At 51.1% G+C, this 24,220-nt stretch overlaps 1 protein-coding gene across 3 annotated transcripts in view; it reads right to left on the reverse strand.

The window, feature by feature from the left end:
* SRC (SRC proto-oncogene, non-receptor tyrosine kinase) overlaps window positions 1-23,802 on the reverse strand; it is an 85,975-nt gene extending 62,173 nt beyond the window's left edge. Inside the window, exon 1 of one of the 3 annotated variants that reach the window (XM_075901306.2) lies at window positions 23,294-23,802. The gene's annotated coding sequence lies outside the window, so the exon portion shown is untranslated. Of the gene's footprint in view, window positions 1-23,065; window positions 23,185-23,293 lie in introns of those variants that run through there. The other 2 variants (XM_075901307.2, XM_089769719.1) reach the window with 2 other exon arrangements.
* Window positions 23,803-24,220: the final 418 nt, after the last annotated feature.

Below are 24,220 nucleotides of genomic sequence, written 5' to 3' on the forward strand. Positions count from 1 at the left end.
AGCATCAAGGGGCTGGAAAAAGTCTCTGATCTAGCTGGAGAAAGAGTCGCCGAGGGCTCCAAGGACATCCTTGCAAGCTCTGGCCGTGGAAATGGGGCTGGAGCTGCAGCACTGTGGAGACTGAGTAGCCGTATTCATAGGGAAGTCCAGGATTAGTCCACATCGCACACAGGAAACCCCTCTTAGTCAGATACCCAAGGGCACCTTTGTTGGCAGGGCTAGAGGCCACAAACAGGCTGGGTCCTGGACATGGAGTTTTCCTCTTCCCTGGGCAGTCTTTGTAGAGCAGGGCTAAGGCACACAGATGGCTTGTGCCTGGCAAGAGGGCCCTCCCAGCACCAGTTCTAGGAGAACTCGGAATGCAAATCTGAACCCTCCGATTTGCATTCTATTCCCTTTAGAACAGGGAAGCTTATTGGATCAGGCCCTGTCTCCGTGGTCATCCACAGCCACCTCCCCAAGCACAAATACACTCCCCCCGCTCTGATGGCACAGCAGCAGCTGCTGGCTGGGCGCCCAGTTTTGAAGGCAGCAACACACCAGCAGGAGCAAACAAGTCAGGGTGGCAATGGGAAAAGTGCTTTATCAATAACTTTTCACAGCAGACTTGGCATCCTACTGCCACCCTTACTTCTGTCCTTCTCCTGGTGAGGAATGGAGTGGTGGGGTTCTCACTGTCCCCTTTATTTCTGCCTCTCAGGTGTACAGCCCTTTTATACAAGACCAGCTACCCAGAGCTCTGAACCCAAAGAAACAGGGTTGCCAACTTCCTAATCGCACAGAACCAAACAATCCTGCCCTTTCTCCAAAGCCCCCCCACCCAGTCATTTCACAGGGTAGGTTCAGGGAGTTGGAGTGTCAGGAGAATTCAGGTGTGGACTCAAGGAGGGAGTTTGGGTGCAGGAGGGGACTCTGGTCTGGGGCAAGGAGTTGGGGCAGGCACAGTTCCCAGCCAATGGGAAATGCAGAGCTGGCTCTCGGGGCTGAAGCAGAGCATGGAGCCTCCTTCCTGCCCTTGCCCCTAGGGGCTGCAGGGATCTGGCAGCCACTTCCTGGGAGCCGCGTGGAGACAGGGCAGGAAGGGAGCCTGCCTTAGACTTTAATAACCTGGTTCTTAGTGCTGACCGGAGCTGCCAGCCTCCCTTCTCAGCCAGGTCTGGGGATTTAAAAATAAAAACAGAATTTTCAGTGTTTGTCCATAGAAGTTCCTGCACTGCCTGCGACACTAGTACCCCAAGTGAGAATCTCACAGGTGTATGATGTCCAAGAGAAGTAACTCCATCCCGTGCGACCCACCTCGTTTTAGCTGGGGTCACCAATTATGGTTAAGTGTGACAATCATCTCATTGGACCCTTGTGCTCCTCTTTCCCTGGCTGTCTGTATCCACCTATTCTCCTATCTTGCGTGCAGACTGTCAGCTCTTTGGGGCAGAAATGGTCTTTTTGGTCCGTGTTTGTACAGCTCCTAGCACAAGGAAATGCTGACTCCCAGGTAATACCTCTAGGTGGTACTGTAAAGATATTCCCCTCTTAGGGAAAGAGCTCCATTGCAGAAACCTCCTCTGCCCCTCGGGAGCTGTGTGACCTGCCATGGAAGGAGAGCCTAAATCAAACCCTGAATCACCATAATCCAACACAGGAGTTTAACTCTGGTAAGAAGTGACCTCATTTACTCGGTGCAGGCAGACCAGCCTCTCTCATTCACAGCTCCAGCTTTCTCATCCCTCCCCTTCCATTTTAATGATGCTTTTGTGGAGTGGAATGCATTCCGAGGGCAGGAAAGAGCTCCTTGGAGGCTGCCCTTGATATTTTGAGGCCCCCAAACAGGAGCTGTGTGGAGGAATCCTGCTGTGAGCAATCTGGAATCTCTTCCCGCTGAAGGGCCAGACAATAGGGCTTTCTTTCCCCTTGTTTACTGCAGAAGATTAAAAGAGGGGGGGGGGAGAAATACCCCCACTCTGTCCTTCCCCTCCTCCCAGCATGCAGGCTTTGATCCGTGAGCTGGAATACAGCAGTGAAAGGCCGGCTGTAAGTAACCCTACCAATGTGCACAGCTCAGCTAAGCCAACATTCGCCTCACCTTAGAGATCCCCCCCTTCACATTGACGGTGCCCATCATTGCTCCTTTGTTATTGGGGTCCCCACTCACCCTGCCAGGAAGGCCCCCCCCTTTTTCAACAGGCTTGGCACTGCCTCACTCACCCTTAATCTCACGAAGGGGGAAGAGACTGGACCATAACCCCATTCGCGTGGCACAGCCAAGCCAATCAATCCAAAACAACGCGGCTTTTGCTTGCAGACAAAGTCATCTGCGGGGTGGGGGGGGGGGCAGTGTGTTGTGCCAGTGGCTCGCCCTGGGGCAGCTGCTGAAGTACCTGGATCCCCTGAAAATTGTGACCAGCTCACCGCCAGCTACGGTAATAGAAGTCACAAGATGAAAGAGTCCTGTGGGAGCAAGGTTAACCCCTTCCTAGAGAAGAGCATCTCCCCTGCAAGTCAATGTGCTGTTTAATCACAGCCAGCCACAAGGCATGGTCAAAGCCCATCACAGCCCCCACCGTGGGCAGGTGAATACAGCACTAGCCTCGTTTCATAGACAGGGAAGGGAGGAAGAGGTTTGTCCTGCGGCTCAAGCCAAGCACCTGCAGAGACTCACCATGGACCATACGCAGCCAGCAGCAGTGTAGGAACAAGACTCCCCGCTGCCAGGCCTGTGCTCCAAACACCGGACTGCACCGCCTCTCAGAACACCACCTGGAAGCTGCCCCCATCCCTGCACCTGGGCTCTCCCTCTCTCCATTTATGCCATGCCCATGGCTATGGCACCCAATTCTCTTCAGCCCCCACTCGTTTTCATGAGGATCCCACTGGGTGACCAAGGCCCTACCGGACCTAGTATTCCCCCTCCCCAAAGCCCATAGGGTCTTCAGCAAGGATCTCAGGGGCCTGAGCTCTTTGATGCAAAAGCCATTTAGCTGCTTGCTCCTTGTGCGTTTCATGGGTCTCTGTGCTAGAGCCTGGGATTTTCACCTCTCCCTTTGCTACACACTCAGAAGAGTCCAGGGCTGGATTCTGCTCTCCACAGTCTGCTTGCTCTCTTCTCCTCACAGGGTTCAGTGGCCAATGGGTTGGAGGGGCATGTGAGGTGCGGGAGGGTACACCACTGCCGCTCACCTGGACTAGCTGATTTGCAGCTGCCTCCAACCAGTGACAGATTAAAGGGATACTTTGCTGACTAGCCCTGCCTGGCAGCCAGCACCTTTTGTTTCACTTCTGTTTCCTGGCAAGGGAGCAGCTGCTCCGCTGTACCCATTCCTGCTCTTCTAGGCAGATTCATCCTGCCCGTCTGGGCAAAGTGTGTTGTGTGGTATTTCCGCTGGTGACTTGTTCTTCCTCAACCCATTATCTCTTGACTGCATGCCAGTGACAAGAGATCTCACTCCTGTTTGGAGCCAGATTTCTCCCTCTCTCTGCTCATGTCAGCTCAAAGCCGCTCAGAGCTCCCTTTGATTCCTGCCAGTTGGCATCTGGGATATGAAATCTTAACCCATGAACAGAAAACTTTCTCCGTGCCCTAGAGGGACGGCTTCAGACATCGCCTATTTCTGCAATGACCTGTGTTTGGCTCTAATGCCTGCTAACCGTGAATGTGGCGCTCTTACAATGCTGGGCACGTGCAGCATAGCACCTTTGGGATCCTGTGAGCACTTTCTGCTGACAGGCGGCATCGTATTCCTTATACGGAGGGAAACTGAGGCAGCGAGGTCACTTATCTGGTCTAAGGCCATGTAAAAGGAGAGGCAAGTAGAGAAGTGCATTAGCCCTGCGTGACTGCCTGTGACAAGGAGAATGGAGAACAAGAACAACTTCCCTAGAGCATGGATAGAAAAACAACAACTTGGCAGGTCCTTTGGGGATCACCGTTACCACTTCTGTAAGATTTTTAAGAGTAATTCCTGTGGTCCCTATTGTTGTAATCCCGATTCAGTTCTACTGGGCCCTTCATAAGGGTTCATCTCACCAGGGATGTGTGCACTCCCCCAGCTCTGGATTCATTCCTTAGGAACTGGAGTTGCCAGCAGAGACTTCTGAAGCCTGCAGAAGTTCCTCTGTGTGTCAGACTGGCCCGGCTGGTTTCTGGTATGGAAATGCTTTGGCAGTGACGTCAGCACTGCCAGGGATGGTTTGCACTTGCTCAGACTTGGAACTTCTCTTCTACATGGCCCTGTTCTCCCTCCCCCTCAAAGGACTCGCACTCCTGGCGGAGCCCATATCTTTGTTCTGGCCCAAGGGCTTTCCAGTGTACAACGGCCCAGTGCTCTGGAGCGTGTCATCTCCCCGTGGCTCTTCACGTCCGCAGGAGCAGGAAGAGAGCAGCACTTGGGCTGCCTACCGGTAACACCACGTGTGTGCCACTTCCTCAGTTATCCTGAGTGTGCGCTCTCTGCTCACAGCTCTGGGGTGGAGAGAGGCACCCCACACTCAAAGCAGACTCTTCCCCTATGGGTTTCTGTCACTGCAGCAGCTTGTCAGCAGCTCTGGGAGAGCACGTTTGCAGGTGGGTCTCCGCTCTGTGGGAGCTCGTTTGCACTATAGGCTGAAGTCTCTAGTCTGGCACTCTCGGGACCTGACTGTGCAGAATGTCAATGAGTAGTCGACCAGAGGATTAACTGATAAGCTTGTGTCAGAAGCAGCAAGGGGAAGGGGCAGAGCAGGAGTTGATGCTGGAAGGAGTCAGCTTAAAAGCCGGTTCTCCCCAGCACTGGCTCCGCAGTGCTGCCTGCCCCACTCCCCCCTTGTGCTGCTGCCTCTATTAGAGGCAGCAGAACGGAGCTGGGGGGAAAGGCTGCTGCTGCAAAACAGCCTCCCACCGCAGACAGAAGCTGCTTTGTGTCAGCCTCTCCTGCTGCGGCCTCTGTCCATGGGGAGCTCGGATGCCTGCGGACAGGGGCTGCTGCCACCCTGCGTTGTTGCCTCTGTATAAGAGGCGGCAGAATGGGGCAGCAGGCAACCAGTCTTGATGCGGTTACATGACTATTCAATTACCTGATATCTAACATCCTTATGCCGAACCAGAGAATTTGCTGAACCAAGGGAGGCTAATATTGTCTAGCAGCATTACCAGCATTTCTGCTGTTTACTGGGTGGGCTCTTAGAAGACATTTAGGGGTAAGTTAGAGCTAAATAACAGCACAGAACACTGAGAGCCAGGACTGGTGGCTGTAAACAAATTTGACAGGGCTGCAGGAAACTTGGCCACACCCACGATAAGTGGGCATCTGGCTCATTAAAATCATGCCAAACCGTGGATGAGACTGGCAGGGGTGTTCAATAGTGGTTAATTGAATAGTCAAGTAACCTCATGAATTCTTATCAGTTAGTCAACTATTCTATAGTCCCTGGGGGCAGGGCCAGCAGCATTGCAGGGTGCCAAGTGGGAGTTAGTCCGCAAGGGGAGCCAGTTTAAAAACCAGCTCCTCTTGCGGACCAGCTGCTTATCACCCTGTGCTGCTGCCTCTGATAAAGAGGCAGCAGTGCGGTGTGGCAGCAGCCCCTGTCTGGGGGGAGGGGGAGACAGTCTGAGTCAGGCTGCTGGCCAGCCTGCTAAAAAATTTACTGGTTGGGGGGGAGGGAAATGTGTGTAGTCTATAACATTAACTGATAAGCAAAAGCTTATTGGTTAATCAGCTACACTATTACATCCCTAGTTACCGGATCAGCAAGTGCTGAATTAGAGAGGTTCAACCTGTAGAAGGAAGGTTTCTGCCTCTGGAATAGAAATCCACTCCCCTCAGCCTAGAAATTATACTCTAGTTCAAGGGCGGGCAAACTTTTTATCCAAGGATCATGTGAGGGTATCGAAACTGTATGGAGGGCCATGAATGCTTATGAAGATGGGACTGTGGTGCAGGAGGGAGTGAGGGCTTTGGCTGGAGGTGCAGCCAGAAATGAGCTCAGAGTTGAGGAGGGGGTTCAGGTAGGCATGCGGGTGTGATGGTGGTGAGGGCTCCGAGGTGGGGTCAGGGATGAGAGATGTGGAGAACAGAAGGGGACTCCGGGCTGAGACTGAGGGGTTTGGAGGGCTGGAGGGGGATGAGGGCTGGGACACTGGAAGGGGAGGATGCTCAGGGGAGCGTGCTCCAAACTGTGATTACCTCCTCAAGTAGCTCCCAGAAGCAGCAGCAAATCCCCCTGCCAGCCAGCTCTTAAACAGAGGCACAGCCAGATGGCTCTGTGAGCTGCTCTCCTGTCTGCAGGCACCACCCCTCGAACGCCCACTGGCCATGGCTGCAGACTTCAACAGGCTGGGTGAAAGCAAACGTCTTGCCCCGGATTCGTGGTGATTTGGAGGCAACATTACAACACCATGACTGCCTGTTTCAATGCTGGAGCCAGTGAAATCAGCTTGAGGAACAGCATGAGCTAGTGGGTAGGGCACTAGGCTGGGACTTGGGAAACCCAAGCTCTATTCCCAGCTGTGCAAACTTGGGTCTTTCTTGAATGCTGCTTCTATGCCCATCGATTGCTTCTCTTGTCAATTTGGACAGTCCACTCTTTGGAACGGTCACATATTTATTTGCATAGCACAAAAAGCCTGTTCTGAGCTTGGGCCTCTAGTCACCCTGCTTTGCATTGTTTGTTGCCTGTACTTCCCCACATGTGCAGTATTTACTCCCTTAGACTCTCTTATCATGGAGGGCTCTTTTTCTGTGTTCCCACAAGAGCACAGGAGGACCCACCTAAGCTAGCTTTCCTGCCTCGGTGGTGAATTGATCATTCCTGAGAGAGGACAAGCTCTGGTGCATAAGCCATCCTGACCCAACGGCCGGCATCTCTAGCAGATCTTGCTTGCTCATACGATGAGCAAACCAACTTCCTGATTGCATTAGATTCCTCAGAGCAGCTCTGGCTTAGAGAGCCCTGGTAGACAAGACGACAGGGAAGACTGTACCTGAGTGTGGCCAGGCCAGACTTAGAGCAAGAGACCAGTCAGAAAAGCTGAGAGTCCATTTCTTTCCCCACCTCCCACCCCTTCTCCAAGGAAAGGCAGCTCCCTCCATTTCCCAGATGCATGACAGTTGGGGCTACCATGCCAGACGCACCAGGGAGTCAGCCAGTACAGCTAGATGCTGTGGAAGGACCTACAGGGGATCCAGAATTACCCACAGCACAAGACCTGGAACTCAAGAGAGGGGAGGTGAACACTTCACTGGGAGAGCTTTCACCAACGAGTAAGGGCAGCAGCTTGCTATGCAACGGGTGGCAACACACTGGAATCTGTGGGATGAGGAGTTGCAATGACAGGAAATGACAGTACCTGTATTTAAGGCTTTCCACGCCAGTTGGGACATGCTGTGGAGCACTTATCGGGTAACAGGATGCTGGCATGGGGGAGGCCTTTGTGAGGCCACTCCCACCCTGATCCTTAAGTTCAACCACAGTCTCTCCTTACACTTCTGCTGCCTTTATTCATGGTGGCCTTTGGGTGCCCAGTGCAGCCACACCCACATCTCTTGGGTTTCCAACCCTCTGCCCCCGCTGACCCATGAAGCCAAGCAAGAAGGGCCACCGCCTATCCCTGGGCTACTCAACTTTGGAAGCCCTGGGGGCCACAATGATACCCATAGCACATGCCGAGGGCCGCAACTTAAGCACGGTTGCATGTATATGCAAATAGCTTCTTTCATACTGACGGGCATGAACACAAAGATTAAGGCAGACTACACAACACACAGTCTCCATTTACGTCAAATCTGCTGATACTAATTAAATGCAATATTTACCTGATTTCCACCCATATGACAGCTCTTTTAATGAGCAATGACAGTTCAGCAATTTAACTACTAACACGCAAATCAACAGAAGACCATAATATTGACTCCTTTTTTGGTTTGGCTTCACAATTTTAACAAATCTAGTGGGGCGGAGGGTAACTCCCTGAGTCTCACTGGAGCCACTCTGTGAGGCACTGCCGCTGTGGCAGGAGTGGCAGGCATGCTCTGCTGCCACCTCTTGCCGCCCCCCCGCCGGCCAGCAGCTCCTGCGCACGCAGCCTGGCTCAAAGCCACGTGGCTCGGCTCGTGGCTCGGGACAGGCTGCATGTTGAGTAGCCCTGGCCTAGCCTGTAAGCCTCGCACTTGTGCAGCCACCCAGGAGAGATTCAAATGGTGCCCAGCTGATTAGCAGAGCGTCCACAGCCAGTAGCGTGTGTTTCTACCGGTGTGACAGTCACACATGCCTCAGTGCACATAAAATTTATTCTGCACATGGATGGAAAAAAAAAAGAGAGAACACACTGCTCCGCACCCCCATGCATACTACCAGCCAGTCTCCTCAGGGTTAATACTGCTGCTCCGTTCTGGCGGCTCAAGCACTCCGAGGGCTGTGAATGTGTTCAGATTTCCATCTCTCCTGCTTTCCGCTCTGGTCTCACTGACAAGCGCTAACGAGCACACTTTGCTGCTAGCGTGGCTGAAGGTGAACGAGGGCACCCAGACTGTTTTGGTGCAGAGCAGACAAAGAGCAGCGTTCACTCAGACAGCTCCTTCAACCATGAACACTAGTGGGGCTTCCCAGCCTGGGTGCTAAAGCACAGCTAACATTAACCCGCACAGAAAAGTCTGCGCAATGTTATGGGCTTTCTAAGCCAGCATGTGCAACTTATAACCGGGATCCAATTTCCTTTCAGAGGCCATGGGACAGTTCTGGCTCATTTCCGTAGAAGCCTATTAGGTCAATCCCCCTCACAATTTCTCTTTCAGGGAAGGACTAAACCTATTGCAGTTGCCTGCTAGGCTCAGGGATGGGGATGGGTTGGAGTTGGGGGAGCACGAAAGGCAGGCATGTCAAAGGCAGCAGCATCTGCTCGGCCTCTGCAAACAGGGTCAAATTGGCCCTTGTTACTTGGCTGTTAATACCCAACTCCACAGCAAGAGCATCTACACCAGGTGTTAGAGGCAGGCAGCCTGGCAACATGGCCAGCGAGACACAGGAACCTGCCAAAGAGCAGACAGTCATCTCCCCTCCCCTCACGTGCACAGAGCCCAATGCCATAAGAAGAGCCCCCCCGGCATTGCTCTTCCCATCTCCCAAGGTTCAGCACGTGGGTGGGTCCCCTCTAGCCTAGGACTCACTTCCCACTTTGAAACTGCCCTCTGGTCTCATCCCTTGGCAGCTGCACCACCTGTGCTCACCACGCCCAGGACCAGACATTTATCAAAGCAGCGAGAGGCCCCCTGCGCCCTGCCTTTCAGCTCTGCTCATTTTAGAGCTCAGCTGTCCATGACGCTACAGCATGAACCTAATCCGGTTTATGATGCCTCACCTAGTCACACACACGCCCTCGGCTCCCTCCAGGCTGGACAACAGCCCCCAGCACGGACCTCTCTCTGGTCAAGCCCACCCGAGGCGCTGCTGGGGGAAGAGGTGGGCGAAGGAAAAGGAGCTGCTTCATAGAAATCAAACTGGCTCTACAGGGGTGTAGAACAAGGCTCAGACTGTACCCATAGGAAACTCTCAGCCCTTCTGTAGCCTAACCCTTTTTTTCTGATCAGATTGACAAGCCTTACCCATCCAAATTTTACAAAACTCCTTCCCAGGCTACACCTCTTGCTCTGGGCTGTCATTTGCCCTCAGAGGCTACCAGGGCTTTTGTGGTGTCAGAGGACTGCACAGAGTTACAGTGCACAGCTGGAATAGGACAACACTACACATGGCTGCATTCCAACCACAGTCACTTCAGTACCTCTGTCTGCCCTCGCTCATTCTTCCCTCTAGTCCCAGGTCTCATGAGCACAGATGTTATGGAAGCATCCTATGCAAGGCTGTAGACATTGAAGCACTTCTGATATGGCAGGTACTAGCCCTAATTCATAGGTGGAAATGAGACACAAAGCAAAGCCAAGTGACTTGGCCGCAGTCACAAGTACGACCAGTGTCGCAGTCAGGAACTAAAACAGCGGCTTTTAACTTGGAGGTTGGCATATTTCAGGGGATAATAAGTTTAAAATAAATAGGAATTCAATTTTGATCAACATAATGTATGAGAAAACAAAATACATTAAAAATGATTAATCATCATTTTCTTTTTGTTTATTGTCATTTTAAAAAGGAGGAGGAGTAATTTTAGTTTATTAGTGAAACTTAAAGGGTAACAGTGCCAAAGAGGTAAAGAACCACTGAATTGGAAGCTAGGTCTCTGGGTCCAGCGTCCCATCTCTGGACAACGATTAGAGGAAGCCCACCATGAGGAATTCTACAAGAGACAAACACTGTAGCCATTTCTATAAAATCAATTGGTTTCCTGTCCATTAGTACTTTTTGTATTGCATTGCCCTGCCACACAGCCAGCCAAAGCTCAGAGCACCCAGTACTCAGACTTTATGGTCAGCAGGGACCATAATGATTGCTAGTTTGACTTCTGAACCTGTTGTAAGGCACTGAAGCTCACTCACCAACCCTTAGCCTCTGGCTGAGTTACTGAAATCCTCAAATTGTGGTTTAGAGACTTCAAGTTACAAAGAACCCACCATTTATGCAAGTTTAACTCTGCAAATAGTGACAAGTGTTGCATGCTGCAGATGAAAGAGAAAAAAACCCGGGTCTCACATAAGAAAACAGGAATAAAGCAGGGCAGGGACAAGGGCATATGGGTTTCACTTCTAATACATGTTTCATGTCTTACAAATGCAGTTTCACACTGGCTGTGAGAGGAGGGGGTGTAACCATGCCCAGCAGAACTGAGAGTGACACGGCAGTTAGCAGAAGTTGAGAATGCATTCCTGCACTCCCCAGGTTTCGATTCAACAAGAGTTCCACAGTCAGACAAACACAAAGTAAAACTCAATTGCAGCCACCTCAGTTCATTGCTTCCACATCACAGCCAGAGAGCAGCAGTCACACAGTGTGGGTGAGAAATTACAAGCCAGCCCTCAGGGAAGGTGGAACCCTGAATGGGACTCAGAGCTGGATGCAACTTCCCAGCTGTGCCACAGACTTCCTGTGGGACTTTGGACAAGTCATTTCATCCACCTGCTGCTGCTCTAAAATGGGAATGGTGCTGCTCTAGCTATCAGGGGTGATGTGCAGCATCCTTCACAACAATTTAAGGTACTGTGATTGTGTGAGTGGAGACCACATAACTAACTAGTTTGGCTTGAGGCCTCTGAGCAAGCAGATTGCAGAACCTGGCCTGACTTTGTAAGGAGGCCAGTGCAGTTTTGCAGGGAGCCGATTACCTCTGTTCTGTAGAAATAGGCCTTTGCCTTTAATTAGCGTGGGGAACACCTCAAGATGGTAGGAGCCAGACTGGGCAGGCACAGTGTGAAGCCATAAGGTAGAAAAGTCTTACTGAGTTTGTACCATCTGCACAATGGAGCTAACACCTTTTCACCTCATGGGGAACTGAAGCCTTGTCTATGCTAAGTGGAAGAGCTCTGCTACCGTGATCAATGTTCCGGAGTTTGATTTAGGGAGTCTAATTAAGACTTGCTAAATCAAATTCAGAGGGCACTCCCGCCCATGTCCAGTACTCCTGCTTGTGCAAGGAGTAAGGGAAGCTGATAGGAGCATTTGCTTCCGTTGGCCTCCTGCTGTGGGGGCGTTGCCAAGCACAGCTTAAGGTAAGCCAACTCCAGCAACGTATTTTACACAGCTGGAGTTGCGTACTTTAAACGGAGCTATGGGGACTCGTATAGACCTAGCCTGAGCCATGTTAGTGTTTGTAAAGAGCTGTAGCATCTCCAAGTAGGGCGAAGTACAATTTATTCTTAGCAGAAGAGGAGACCGAGGAAGGGAGACTGGAGTTTTTCCTGCAGTCCCTTGTTTGACATTCAGCAATATGGCTCATCCATTGGCTCATCCATCAGGCACCTCCTTTGCCATCTGTCACAGACCACAACCAACACTCCTTTGCCTTACTGAGAAGGGGCTGGAAGCAGCAGAGTGCTCTCCAAAGAGAGATTCTAGGAGCCACCTAAGCTGAAGGATGGCCGTCCTCTTCTAGAGCTTTCCCTGCACTGCAGGGCACGTGAAGCTGCCTGTCAAGGAAGCCTGCAAGCCTTCTCTGGTAAAATAATGACATCACGCAGGCGCCGGACAAGGCCCCAGCTGAGCTGACTCTGGGGTGAGCAGAGTCGGACTGAAAAGGAAGTGAGCCTCCCTCCCCTCCCCACCCCAGCCGCCCTTCCTCACCCATGCACGAGAGTCTGGCCAGGAGCCTTCAGCACATTCTGTATTTTGATTCCTCTGCAAAGGTCTCCGGCCAGCATGGATCTAGAGAATCTCCGTGCCAGCACGGCTCCCCACAAGGAGCCCCGGGAGACCTGCACGGTCACCTCTCCCTGCCCAGGACTTGGCAGAGCCCCTCGGCACCCGCCCTCAAGCAAGAGCAGGGTTTCAGGACGGACCATGCAGCGACCACTCCCCGCTCCTTTCACCTGACACATGGGGCTCACGCTGAAAGTTCGTTCTCCCCACTCGGACAGTTCGCCTAGGAATTGGGGTTCCTTATTTATCCGCAGCAGCCAGGCTGGCCTCTCCCACACAGTCAGCCAACCCCTCCCGGGCTGAGGGGAGTGCTCAATTTCCTGGGCCCCTTTAGCAGTAACTGCAATCGACATGCCCCTCCACTGGGAACCTGCCTGCATGATAGTGCCTCCTAGAGAGCCCCAGATGGGAGCAGGGGCCCACAGTGCTAGGTCAGTGGTTCTCATGGTTTATGCCACGGACCGGCAAACCCATTCACAAACTTTTGGTGGACCAGTACAATTTTATTTGCATATTCATTATGCAAATAACACATTGCCGGTCCACCTAAAGCCACGGCCCCCAGAGCCACCGCGAACAGCCAGCTTCAGCTTCGGCAGTTGCCATGTGGCAGGCAGCTGAAGCCAGCTGCTCGCAGCAGCTCTGGGGTGGGGGCGGGGCTGAGGTACAACCGGGCCCCCCTGCACCAGCCACTGACCCTGGAATCCCCTGCACCCGGCCTCCTGCCCTCAGAGCCCCCTCCGTGCCAGTCCCCCATCCCTTAGAGACCCCCCCACCAGACCGCCCCCGTGCCAGCCTCGCAGTCAACCCCCTAGAGCTCCCCCTGTGCCAGCCCCCAATATTAGCACTATCCCCAGAGGTAGGATTGCCAGGTGTCCAGTTTTGAACTGGACGGTCCAGTATTTGAGCTTTCTGTTCGGGAAACAATTGAGAAAATATAAATGTCCGGTAGTTTCTAAAAAAGATGGAATGTCGATTGTGATGTCATGTCAAGTGTGTCCGGTATTTTTGTTGAAACCATCTGGCAACCCTATCCCAGAGCCCCCCAGTGCCAGCCCTGCCTTTGTAGCCCCTCCATTCCTAGCCCCACCTCAGAACCTCCCACTGCCAGCCATAATCCCTAGAGCTCCCCACTCCTTCACTATCCCCCAGCACCAGCCACCGACCCCAGAGTCCCCTGCACCCAACCCTCCCCAGTGCCAGCCTCCCACCCTCAGAGCCCCCCCATATCCCATCGCCATCTCGAGCCAACCAGCAGTTCCCCAGATATTGCTCCACATTAAAGCAGGGGAGTAAGGAGCGTTTCAACAGGAGGACGTCTCGGCCCACCTTAAACCAACCGTTGAGTGTTTCTCTTACGGTTTTTATCCCTCTGAGGCTAGGCAAGATCTGCAGCATATTCAGTCTGTAAATCAGGGGGGAGGGGTCGTTTGGACAGATTAACAGCATGCCTGGTTCTAGGAAGTGCGCAGCCCTCCCCCAGCTTAGCCCTGACCTGTAACAGCACAGCCCTCACCCAGGCCTTGTCGGAGCAACAACAGGGCATGTGTGATCCTTGTTTGCGTTGCAGTCAAGTCATTTCGCTCAGGCCAGAACCTGCTTATTCCCCTTGGGACCCCTTTCAATCGAGGCACAAGGTGCAATATATTCACACTCAGGGGAGTAGAAGGTCTTTAAACAAACACAAAAGCAGCTATTTCCCTGCACTTGCCAGTCTTCTTAATGAGGGACACTGTCCTTCAGAGCTGGGGAAACTTTTTTGGGCTGGGGGCCGCTGATCCTCAGAAAAGTCAGTTGGGGAGGGGGGCGCACAAATGAGGAAAAAAAACAAAAATCAAATCCCCACTGAGAAGGAGAAAGACACTCCCCATAGTCCCCTGACACACCAGAGCCGGGGGGGGGGGTAAAGCGGGGGGGAGCCAGTAGACTGTGCTCTCCAGCCCTACCGGGTAACAGCAGGGGGCTAGAGAGCCAGCATGGGCACCCCAATGCTGGGAGGGGGAGACATGAGTCTCAGGGGCTGGATCGAGGCAAACTGGAGGCTGCATCTGGCACCCGGGCCTTAGGTTCCTTACCCCTGCAAAAAGTGGGGTGAATGATTTAAGTGAGAAGCTCTCAGGGAGGCTGGGAAAGAGACAAGCAGTATGGAAGCTATTTCTGTAAGGTACAGTCAGGTTTTCCTCCATGTGTTTGCACAGCACAGCAAGCCTCGTGCCAGTAAAGTTTACAGTCATGGAAATGAGACCATAACAGGTCAAACATGAGACAGAGCTGGGAAATTTAGAGCCAGTCTCCAAGTCTTTCCTCCAGCATCAGAGGAAAGTCAGGGAGCAAATATTGCATAGCAGAAGTCACAAGCAAGAAAATGGCCCAGCAAAACGCAGGCAGGAGAGAATCAGCATCACAAGACAGCAGAACCTTCACTCCTTTCTCCCTTTCTGGGGAGCTGACCCTGGGTTCCATGCAGGCGCTGCCACTTTGAAACACCGCAGGGAGCACAGGGTCATCGGGGGACTGCTTGACCCCCCCCACTGGCTGCGAGCTCCGGGCAGAGCTTTTGCCTTTGAAGTGTAGCAACAGCCCTGGGACTGTTACACTTCAAAGGGGAAGCGCCCTTATCAACTATTCAATTAATCAATTAATCAAAATTTAACATCCCTAGTACTTGCCTTGCGGAGACCTATTTACACTAGGGAACCTGTATCCTGCATTAGGGCATAAGAGCAAGTTCAACTAATCTGTACTGAACAAGTCCCTGGAGTTAGCCAACATGGAGAATGCCCATAAGAACACTTCCGTCCTTGGTGCCATGCGTATCTTCCCTTCCCTCAAAAGAACATCAGGCTTCCATCTTTGTTTCAGTTACAGTTTAGAACAGCTAGTCAGGATCAGCGTTCCATCTATTTTTTTCCCCATTCATGTGGGGAATAAATTGTTATGTGCACCAAGGCATTTGCAGATGTTTACCACCAGTAAAAACACATGCTGCCAGCTCTGGGCAGTTTTGGGTGCTCTGCTAGTTGGGCAGCATTTGAATCTCTCTTGGGTAGCCACCTAAGTGCTCAGCTCCCAGAGAACACTGGTTAGGATCCACTGAGCCCCAGAATCTGTCTAACCTACCCAGTTCATCCCCAAGCGGGAAGAGCAGCAAGATCTAGTCAGCTAAGATTGGTCGTATAGGAGCAATGGTGATTACAACTGCCTCAGTGCATCTTGTCATGAAACCAAGAGAGACCTGAGCCGGGATGTTTATTGGCACTCCCAATATTTTCTCCTCCAGATGTTCTATGGCAGCGTTTCTTAAACTATGTTCCGCGGAACACTGGTGTTCTGTGAACAACTCACAGGTGTGCCGCAACCTCTTCTTTTGTTTTGTTATTTCTTTGGTTTTGTCTTTTTTTGTCTGACAATTTTTTTTTTTTTTGGAAGAAAATTTTCTTAGGTGTTCCGCATAAAAAATATTATTGTTTGGTGTTCCGTGGTCTCAAAAAGTTTAAGAAACACTGCTCTATGGTATTGTGCTTTCTCACCATATTCTGTTGCCACCAAGCAGCCCCATCCTCAACAAGTCTGGAGAAACAACCTCAAACAAAATCAACACAACCAGCTATTCCAGTCCCAGGCATCCTTGGTTTCTGGCCACTCACTTGGGATCAGGATTCCCCCAGACCAGAGGGGAGGGCAGAAAAGCACCAATGTTCTGCATGGATGTCCTGCATTTGGAGCAGGACTTTCCCAAAGCATGATGTTTCATAGGTCCCTGCACTTGATAACTGGTCACCTAAATCACCTGATCTGGCAGGTCCCAGGACTCTCCCAAAAGGTGCTCTGCTCCCATGTACTTCAGTGGAAGCGGAGGGTGCTGAGCATATTGGCCTCTATGGCACTGGGGCCCCATTCTGCAGAGACCTCAATAAAAATGGATGCCCACTTTCCTAGAGTCACCATTCACAGCATGGGCTCCACCACGTGGAGTGGCATCATCCCTGCTTTAAGCCAGCAACGCAGTAACATTTGCAGCCTCACACCAAGGGACCCAGGAATCTGCCTGGTTTAATTAAAGAGATTTGGCAAACGGCACAAGAGTCAGACAGGGAGCAAGCATGGGCCAGCTGGTTCTCCCTATTGGGATCTCATGCTCAGCCTTTATCTGCAAAGTACTTCTCACACATTAATGAATTAAGTCTCACTGCACCTCTGGATCATCCCCAGATTGCTCATGGGGAAGTGAGGGCAGAGAGGTTATAAATGGCCTCAAGGGAACTTGGTGTCAGAGCTGGATTTCCATCCCAGGAGTTCCTGGTTCCCAGCCTTCTGCTCAGACCACTCTCTCTCAAAATATCCCCGCCTCAAGTTTGTTTTCAAGCCACATTGAACATGAGCCTCTGCAGCTCAGTCACAAGTTTGCTGCACAGAGTAAAGGCCGGATCCTGAAATAAGATCTTCACAAATTGATGTCTGCACCTAAAATGGAGCTCAGCCTTTTGCAGGATTAGGACCTTGATGTGGATTTGAGAATGGAGGTAAACCCTGGGGGGAAATGCTGTGAAAAGCTGTGAGGAGACGACATGCAGCTGGATTTCATTGCATCTCTATAATGTATTTCTCCCTCCCTGCCCCACCCCACCCAAAATAAAGGAATCTACATGTGATTTTACTACACTGCCCTGTGCTTAATCTTTTCATCTAGAGAAAGCTCACCAGCTTCTAGTTATTTTGTGGTTCTGTGTCATTTAAAAAAATGGAAGGTGCATGTAATTGGTTTTGTAAAGTTTGGTTTAAATAGCATTCTATGCTTTAACATTTTTGCTCCAGACAGACTTTTGCTAGCAAATTTCAGCCTGAAGGGATGTTTTTTTGTTAAATGACCCGGCGTTATAAGCCTCAGAAAACAGGGCTTTATTGGAATGGAAACATTGACAGTTTTAACTAGAGCAGTATGCATGGCATTAACAGAGACAGCTATTTCCATGCTAAGTGATTTAAGCTCATTTTACATTTACAAGCATCAATTTAAATGAACTTGCTTCTTCCCTGATTAAAAATAAATAAATCACACAACACTGCAACTTGAATGGAGTTACCTCACAGGCTTTCTTTGCACAACACCAAGGGAAGGAGAAGGTTGGGGAGGCAAATGGGCGGGGAGAGGAAGAGGGAAGAAAACTAGTTTCACACTGGGACATTCTGCACCAGGGTAAATGAAACACAGAGAACAAATCTCCAACTGGGTTCTATGAAGTGGTATGTTGCACGTTGAGGAAGTGAGGTCATATTGGAAATTGTTCCAAGAGATAAAAGGAACAAGTTAAAAATCAAGCGGCAAGACAGACAGTACAGGAAACAATAGTGCTTTCAAATTTCCCCAGCAATACCAAAAGACTCAGCCCTTTATAAAAGTGATGCTTCCCTTTTGTGTTAAGTACTTAGGGAGGAAGCAGATTAAGACACTGAAGTTGTCCACTTCTGCCTATGGCTCACTGCAAACTCTTTTCTCAAAATATTATTTGCCTTTGTGGGTCATTACAGGTACGTCTACAGCTGGGCAAAAGTCAGAATAAGCTGCTACACAATTTGAGCTACGTCAATTGTGTAGCTGAAGTCCAAATAGCTGATTTCAGCTTTTGGTGCCACCTATACAGCTGGAAGTCAAAGGAGGAACACTCTTCCTTCGAGAAATGAGGGTTACAGGAGTAAAAATCCTCCAGCTTGACATTATTTCGAAATAAAGGCTGGCAGTGTAGACGTGCACTACGTTATTTAGGAGTAACGTCAGTTATTCCGAAATAACGCTGCTGTGTAGACATAGCCTAAGTGAGAGTAGGAACCAGGGGTTCTATTCTAGATCATGTTCAAAGTCATTAATAAAACTCTGAAGTCCAGGCTTAATCCCATCATTTGCCCTAGCGCCAGCCAGGCCTAGTGCAATCAGGGTAGCTCTGAGCTCCCAACTCCAGCCACACTTCTGCCAATACACAAATGGGCAGCCACAGCACCAGATGCCACAGAGCAGGTTTCATGCTGCTATTCAGAGGCAGCACAATTAAATGCAACTGGGGAGCCACTGTGGTAAGTGGCTAAGTGCCCATTAAGGCCTGGTCATGCCCATCTGGGAAACAAGCAAGGTTTGTTCTGGAGTCATGGATGGCTGTGGCCGCCCACCTTGTGGCCGAACGCTGACAACTGCATCACTTTCACATGCTGTTACATTGCCCCCCAGCAAAGGCCACCACACGCTGCAGTACAGAAGAGGTGAATGTGCCTATTCAATGTCAGTTTCCTTTTGCACACTGGGACCTTGGGACATACATCCCTCCCCGTATAACCAGGCTACAGAAACTAACAAAGCTCCCCTGGTTTGTCCCATCAGCAAAGCATCCCAGGCACAATGGTCATTTCCAACTACAGGCCCTCTTTCCATGTCTCAAAAGAGAGACTTTATTCTCCAGGTCTGGGTCTAGGTCTCCATCACCAGCATAACTGGGTAGCTGTGGAGCTGCTTTTGAGGCAGCTCTCCTGAGTCTTCACAGTGCACTGGAGTTTTGCAAGCCCACCAGGCCTTCCTGGGGGCGGGGGAGGGAGCGGACAATCCATGGGCACGTTATAGCAAACGTTTCTCAAGTCCAGCACTTGCCCTCACACAAATCAGCCTCCTAAATCGTCAGGCTGATACACTATTTCAGCAAACCTTCCTCCCTGGCTCACAACTTGGAAGCAGATTCCCAACCCCAGCCTCCCATAGTTCAGAATGGTTTGGCTTCAGCCATCTTTTAGTTTAACATCCACAATCAGTAAAGGCCTAAAGTGCAGAGCAGCCGAAATTCTCATCTGGCTAGGTCCTCAGTTGGTGAAAATGCAATCACTCCATGGACTTCAATGTCTCCAGGGTGTTAGCTCTGCTTGCTGTGGGTTCTTGGGAAAATCTGTCATAAATCAGCCAAGAATCTCTCCCATTGGCTACAGACAACCCTCCAGCCTGAAGCAAATACTTTCCAGCAGCCACACATCACACCCCAGATACACTCACCCAGGAACCTACCCCTGCAACAAACCCTGTTGCTAACTCTATCCACACATCTACACAAGCCATCACGGGACCTACCCACATAAGCCACCACATGCACATTCTCTAATGCGATCTATGTCATCAAGTACCAGCAAAGCCCCTCTGCCATGTATATTGGCAGTGGCAGATATAGGGCAGGGTGAGCGGGATGACTGTCCCGGGCCCCGCGCTTCAATAGGCCCCGCAAAACTCTCATCCACCCCAGTACATTGGTCAAACTGGACAGTCTCTACGAGAAGGGATAAATGGACACAAGTCAGACATTCTAAATGGTAACACACAGAAACCTGTGGACAGGGCTCAACAAACTATGTAATCTACTCGCCCATGGCGAGTAGATTACAACCTGGAAGAGCTGGGTTCAGGCGATCTGAGCATGCGCAGATTGCCATACCACGGCTCTGCGAGCCCTGGCTGTGGGGGAACATTTTTACCTGCCTGGTTACTCAATCATGGATTTAAAAGTAGTCATTCTTCTACAAAGGAATTTCACTACCCAATTACAGAGAGAGTCTGCAGAACTGGAATTTATCTACAGATTTGACACCATTACCCTGGGCCTAAACAAAGATATTAACTGGTTAGCGCATTATAAAGCCAATTTCTCCTGCCATTAAAATATGCATTTCCATATCAAAAACTATGTTTGGGGTGGGGTGGAAAACACATCCACCCCACTTAATTAGCCTCATTAACATGAAACCTACAATTGACAGGTACTTTTGCTGTTATATATATTTCTTGGTTTCTGTTATTTCCATTCCAACTCATCAGAGGAAGTGGGTTTTGCCCAGGAACGCTCATAATTCTATATATTTTGGTTAATCTGTAAGGACACGACTACACAGCAGGGCTGAAGCCGAAATAAGCCACGCACCTTGAGCAACGTCAATTGTGTAGCTTAAGTCCAAATAGCGTATATTGGCTTTTGGTGCTGTCTACACAGCAGGAAGTCCGAGGTAGAACACTCTTCCTGCAACTTCCCTTACTCCTTGTAAAATGAAGGTTACAGGTCAGAGTAAGAAGTCCTCCAGCTTGACATTATTTCAACATTATGGCCAAATAACGCTTTTGTGTAGACATAGCCTAAGGTGCCACAGGACTACTCATTTTTAAAGTTATAGGTGCTGCGCAGCCCTCAGGACCAGGTCTCCAAATTTACACACAACAGATTTATATTAATTGCCTCAGCTCTGTCTTCATGATCCGGGTCTTCTTCCACACCTCCCCCAATCCCTGGTTCTGGCACTGTGATCATCAGACACCCCAAACAGCTTTGGGGACCCCCTTTAGCAAAGGTGAACTTCAGAATGTACTGGAGTGCTTTGATGAATGAGAACTTTAAGCATCTGTAGCATCGTTAACTGCTGACAGGGAACTCCAGGCTTGGCAGATGTGATATAAATGGCTTTCCAATACAGTATTTGAAAATAATTTAACACAAACAATACACTTTGGTTACTTCTATACCGAGAAAGTGGTAAGTGGTTTCCTCCAATGGCACTGACCACCGTGAACGCTGTGGTGTAGACAGGATGCAGACACCTAACCATCGTGTCCTCTCATTTTGCTCACAGAGCAGCTTCAAGACATGCCCGCTTTCTGTCCATACTACAGTTTCCTCTCCTGCAAACACCGGGGTGAGAGTGTGAAGGGGGGGGAGGGGGGCACCAACAAACACCGAATGCTTTCTCCATGCAGACAAAGTTTTAGACAACTTGACAACCTGTGACAAGTGCTGTATTCCTGGTGTGGATCAGGTTTGTTATCACCACCACCCGCAGCAATTTATAAATGGCACAAAGAAGTCCTTCACCCACAACCAGCAGGGTTAAAACCATAGACACCTCAGCCTGGCCCCTACCCCCTACCCTGAAGCCTGGCATGATAGGGAGCATTCAGAAAGCTAGCACTTGCTGGCAGCAAACAGGCCTGGCCAAAAAGAAACCTTCAACCCCTCCAGGTGAGCATTGTGCCCCATAAACCAAGAGCAGCTACCTGGAAACCTTTACCAGGGAGGTGTTATAGTCAAGGATGACCTAAAATACCCTTAACAGTCTGTGGGATCACCCTGGTATTGAGCTGTTCTGTGGAACAGGTAAAATAGTTAGCCAGTGCCACCTCTTTTGGAGGAAAGACCATATATACATGTTCACCCTCTCCCTCTCCTCCTTCCCCCACTCCCCCCACTGACCATCTGGGTTTTTTACAAACTATAGACTATTGGGTGGTTGTTCCTAGTCTATACGAATACAAAGAGACTGTGTGAGATAATTCTGGGTTCCAATGCAGCCTATTTCCTAAGGGCATTCAGTCACTACAGTAATGGCTGCAGGCCCAGAAACTAACAATATGGGCTTCTAAAGCCCTAGGTTTTATAAAAATGGAAACTGATTTAGGAGGGCTTCATATCTGTTGGTGCTTCAGTAAGTACTAGTGTTCCCTGTAAGCTGAGTGCTTGGGTGGCTGCCAAGGAGAGATTCAAATGCCACCCAGCTGATTAGTAGAGTGCCCCCAGCTATCCAAAGATAGTATGTGTTTCTATTGGTGGTACACATCTGCACTTGGTACATAACAAAATTTATTCTGCCCACTGATGGAAAAAATTAGAGGAAACATTAGTAAATACTTATAGCAACAGAACCCCAACAAAGCTAGGGAGGTAAGTCATTGTGCAGGTACTCTGACATAAGAGAGGGGAAGGAGCAAGGGAATCAAGGGACAAGACAGCCATCTCATTCATTTTTTGTAGAAAGCCATATAGAAGTTTGCTGGCAAACACCACACAGTACTAGGAACATCCAGCAGAAGAGGCACCCTAAGCCTTCCTGGTGCCAAGATGTATTAAGCACATCCTGACTATCCCTGCCGCTAGGCTTACTCACACATCTCCCAGCAGGTTACAAATGAATGAATCAAGATAATAAAATTCTTAGTGTCTCAGAATGATCACAGAGCATGTGCACCACCCACGCCCCATGTTCCCAGGATAGCTAGGGAGTAAAACAACAACAAAAGCCCATTGAAGTTTGTCCGCTCAGACCCCAGGTGTTTGGCTTCAGAAGAACGAGGAAGGACTCTGTGTAGCTCAAAAGCTTGTCTCTTTCACCAACATTAGTTGTTCCAATGCAAAATATTACCTCAGCCTCTTTGTGTACCTAGAACTACAGTATTTTGCCTGACAGCTCCCGATTGCTACAGATATGGCACAGATTCTAAGAGGCACAGTGTTACTTTTTTTTGTATCGATGTTCTATCGATATTCTGATCAGGCAGCAGAAGTTACAGAGCGGTTAATGAATCGTTTTCCAGTCTTTAAATCATAAACACTAAATAAAACAGGACCAGGTTGGGGAGGGGGGAAGAGGGAGGAGCAGCGATTCTCTTACACTGCACGACGTGATGTAAACACACAACCCCCCACAGAGCAGCTACGTCGTTGTTTTGTTTTAAATGAATATTTAACAAATAGTAAAAGGGAACTGGCTCAGAAGACATCAAAGCAGCGGAGTGATTAATATTTCATATTTTGGCCTACATATAGCTCCTCCCCCCCCCTCTCCTCGTTTCCCCGACTGGTTTGAATAAATGAACTATAGAAAGTCTTCGGCTAGACAGAGCTGCCCCACCGTTTCAGGCAGCCCCGCACAAGAGAAGAAAGTGCGGGGCTCGGAACAAGTCCCGCACCCCGAGCTCCCCCGCCGCCGCCTCGCCAGCCCTAGCAGACAATACCTTTAGCCCGGAGCTCCTCCGGCTAATTCAGGCTGCGGCTCCGGGAGGCTCCCGGCTGCCACACGCAGGAGCAGCCGCTGCCGTCGGGCGGAGCAGTGTAAACCCTCCATTGGGGGCGACAGCCCCAGCAGGCACCCACCGCCCCCAGGCAGGGAGATGCCAACGCGCCGGGGCTGGTCGGTGCCCCCGAGCGTATCACCAGCCCCAGCGCGCCGGGCGGTCTCTTACCTTCCCTCCCCGCGGAAAAGCACCGGGGCCGGATGGCTCCTTCGGGCAGCTCCTTTCTCCCCCGCGGCTCGCAGCTACACGCCTCGCCCGCACCCCGGTGAGACGCCCTGGCCCAGCGGCAGGGGGCCGGACAGCTGCGAGGCGGACACGCGGCTCATGGCCGAGTCCCGGGCGTTCCCAGACACAAAACCCGGCTCCGGCTTTGTCTCTGGCGGGGGGCGGGGAGGAATTAACCCCTCGGCTGCTCGCTCCCCCAGCCCCTGTCCGGCTGCCGCGCTAGCGAATGGCTGGAGAGGCTGCTGGGGACTCGGAGCCGTGATGTCAGCAGCGGTGCACGCCCGCCTGCGGCGGAGACACCTTCTCCCCGCCGTGATTCATGCCGCTGGGTTGAGCATCGGGGCCAGGCAAGGCCGGCGCAGGATCGCCCCCTCCCGCCCTGCCTCCAGGTGCCTGGGCGGCGCCGGCCCGCCCCCTCCTCTCTGCTGCTCCCCGCGCCGCGAATGGGATCCTCGCTTCTTAGCGATTTGCCAGGGCTCCCCCTCCCCCAACGCCCCCCCAAAGGGGGAATATGGCAGCAAACCGGAAACAGATGAAGGGAAAAGAACCAGTCCCCCCCCCTGTTTGAAATCCCCCCCCCCCCCCAGTTTCTTTTTAATAAGGAAAAAGGGCTCCGGGCGCGCAGCCAGCTGGAAACTGGCGTAGTCCGGAGCGAAGCGCCGACGTTTGCAAGACAGGGCTGGACGTCGCTTCGCTCGACGCGGCTGCGGTACCCAGCCCCCGGGGCCGCTAGATGGGTGGCGGGGCTGGAGCTGCAGCAGCTGGAGGCGACGCATAGAGCAGCTGCCTCTGCTGGCCATCCCGAGCTGGAGGGAAATCCCGGGCTTGCTGCTGGCTTCCCGGGGCCCCCAGAGTGGAATTATTGTGGCT

Source organism: Pelodiscus sinensis, chromosome 17 (assembly GCF_052426305.1).
Source record: "Pelodiscus sinensis isolate ZL-2025 chromosome 17, ASM5242630v1, whole genome shotgun sequence".
Lineage (NCBI taxonomy): Eukaryota > Metazoa > Chordata > Testudines > Trionychidae > Pelodiscus > Pelodiscus sinensis.